We start from the raw sequence: 3,381 nt of genomic DNA, 5'->3' as shown, positions 1-3,381 counted from the left end.
AGATAAAAATAGTGCCTTATTATTAATAAGGAATGGCAGAGTGAAGGCTTACAGTGATTCACATGTCTTGCATGCCTTAGGGAGATGGGGGGGCATGGTGCAATGAAAGGACAGATACTTAAACACACTAAGTTGTTTGTTTTTTTTTTTTTTCCTGGCCAATATTTAAAACCGATCCACATCTCTTTAAACTTTTGAGATCATAACAACACAGCAAACAAAGCCCATTGGAAGAAATGTCTAGTAATGAAAACTAACAACAGGGTCTAGTGGCCTAAGAAGAAAATCAAGTAGGTATGATGTCATAGATGCCAAGACAATTTGTTTGCAAGAGGGAGTGGTCAGTTGTGACAAATGCTGCTGAGGATCCAAGAAAAAGAAGGACAGAAAAAAAAAATGACAGTTGGAATTGACAACACTGGGAATCGTGTGTGTGTGTGTGGGGGGGGGGCGCAAGGGTAGTTATCCTTAAGAAGAAAAAAGGTTTGATGCTAGATAGTTAAAACACACTTCCGTGAACACTGTCACCAGCTCCAGCTCTTGCTGGGTCTGTATAATAGCACTCGGCTAGGCTCTGTCTGTCATGGTAACAAATATTTCAAATAGCTTGATGGCTTTAACACAGGACATATTTCGCCCACCCGTGGAAACCTGCCGTGACAGTTAATCTTTGCTATCAGTTTGGTTGGGTTTAGAATCTCCACAGAAACACATCTCTGCTTGTGTCTGCCTGTAAGCGTAGTCTCTCAATGGCTGAAATGAAGAAGGTGAGTAGTGGCGCTGTCCCATGGGCAGAGGTCCTGGGACTGAGTCGACAGGAGGACGCAGCTGAACACCAGCTCTCTCTCTGCTTCCTGACTGTGGATACAGTATAAGCAGGACCTCCTGGGGTCAACACACCTCCACCATGACAGCCTGTCCACTCAAACTGTAAGCCAAAATCAACCCTCTTTCCTGCTGTTGCTTTTATCAACTGTTTGTCAGAGCAGCGAGGAGTAATCTATCTGCTGAGAGTCAAGGCCTTCCTTCTTCAAGCTAACTTACTTATTTAAAAAAAAATTTTTTTTTTTGAGATAAGTGTCCCACTCTGGCAATTTCTGGCTGTTCTGGAACTCACTATGTGGACCAGTCTGGCCCTGATCTAAGAGAGCTGCTCCTGCCTCTTCCTCCTACAAGCTGGGATAAAAGTTGCTTGCTGTCACACCCAGTTGTTAACTTTTCTTCTGCACTTAGAGATTCTCAAGGCACTGAGCTCCACACTCAGTTTGCCCCCAATGAAAGAGAGGGCTGGAAGCTGTTCGTCAACAACTAAACGTCTCAGCTTCTGTTCACAGAACTGTTAGCCAGAAGTAGTCCCACAGGCCCAGTCCAACTGCCAGAGAGGCTGGAGCAGGTAGGGGAAAGGAGAAAAATGTAGGCTGTGTCGAAGGCAACAATCTTTCTGCCACGGCTCCCTCCACCCATATCTGTCTGTTCTCAGAGCTCATTCTCCTTTTCAGTTCCAGAGGCCCCTAGGAGAGAGGTGGGGGAGAAGACCACCTTGTTTCTTGGTCAGATTGGGCCAAAGGACAGGAGGATCCCAAATCTAGCCAGATGCCTCGAGGTGCATCACCCTGTACGGCTGACTCTGTATGACAGAGGAGCAGCTATCAGACTCGAGTTTGCTGTCTGGTGGGTGATGGTGCATGCCCGTAACCCCAGCAGTGGGGAGTCCCCAAGTTCAAGGTCAGCCTGGACTATGTGAGACTGTTGAAGCAAGAAAGTGAGTGAGCGAAGGAGAGAGGGAGGAGGGAAAGAAAGAGAAAAAAGAAGTGAGAGAGAGGATAAAAAAGAAAGAATGAATGAAAAGCATCCTAGCTTGTTAAGAAGTCCAAATGTTTGCCTGTCCTGGGCACAGACTCCCAGAGTCAGGCTCAGTTCGTCAGGGCCACTCCCAGGGTTTTGTCTCCCGGATCATCACCGGTGAACAAAGAGACTAAGGCAAGTTCCTCCCACATCTCCTCTCTTTCTCCTTTAGAGACTGAGTGACTCAGGGGGATGGCATGAGGGGAAATGGATTTTCACTCATTCGGTAAATAGTCATTCTATTTCCTTCACGCAACTCTTTGCCAAAAGCTGGAGTCATAACAGAGACGGGGCACAGTTTTCGGGGGGGGGGTGGATTTACACACAAGAAAACAGGCCATTGGAACACTAGGTGACAAAGACACGCGAACAAAGGCTCTGACTGGTCAGTGGAGTGAGCCGGTGCCAGAATTTGCTCAGGGCTTAAGGACTGATTTCACACAGAAGAGCTCCCAGGGCAAGCTCTCAGTAAGTAAGAGTGGACAAACCTGTAAGGGGAGGAAAGGAAAATTCCAAAGAGTGGAAGCCAGAAGGAAACACATAGTGGGAAAGGCAGAGGCACACTCAGTCCGAGGAAGCATGAGCAGCGGGTGTAACGGGACAGAATATTTGAAAGGAAATAACAGGTCACAGTGGAAAGTTCTGTATTACGACTCCATCAGGTGCCAGGAACAGAAACCTGGTACAAAGAGTGGAAGTCCGAAGACAGAGTTTTGGCTCAAGTAACCCTGGGAACCATTGGTACCTTGCTGGCTTGGCCCCAGGAGCAGCTGCAGTAGACCAGCTGCGTCCAGGGACCCATCCAGCTCCTGCAATCCCCATACACCCTCACTTCCTCCCATGTCAGTTGATGGGTTTTTATTTGTTATTGTGGCTAAAAAAAATTAAGTCATAAGACCTTCATTTTTACCACTCCCAAGCATCCCATTCAACGCCACCTAGTTTTTGAATTGTTGGGTAACATTACCAACACGCATCTCCCTTCCTTTGCATACACTCCCACTACCTCATCATAAACCTGAAAGCATTTGGGCCAGTCATGGACAGAAACCTCTGAATCTGTGAGCCAAGATAAAACTTCATCCTTTAAGTTGACTTATCTCAGATTTAAGTTAACGCTATCAGCCTGCCCTGTATGACTGGTAGGAGGGCAAATATTTCTCCAGAGGAAGGAGCTGAGCCATCATGAGAAAAGAAGGGGTGCTGGAGACATGATTCAGCAGTTAAGAGCACTGGCTGCTCTTCCAGAGGACCGAGGTTCGATTCCCAGCACCCACATGGGTGGTTCACAATCCTGTGTATCCCTAGTTCCAGGGGAATCCAATGCCTTCCCTCTTGTGCCTTCCTCGTGCACTGTATGCATGTGGCACATAGACGTATATGCAGGCAAAACGCCCATACACATAAAAGAGGTTTTTAAAGGTAGAGCCAGTGAACACATGGAATATGAAATATTTACCAGAGATAAGGGGGCCAGACTACCAGAAGTCAGTAGGATACCAGGTTAAAGAGCCCAGTCTTTATTCTGCCTGGCAG

This window comes from Mus pahari, chromosome 6, assembly GCF_900095145.1.
Source record: "Mus pahari chromosome 6, PAHARI_EIJ_v1.1, whole genome shotgun sequence".
NCBI classification, from domain to species: Eukaryota; Metazoa; Chordata; class Mammalia; order Rodentia; family Muridae; genus Mus; species Mus pahari.
Note: the sequence above shows the minus strand (reverse complement) of the source record.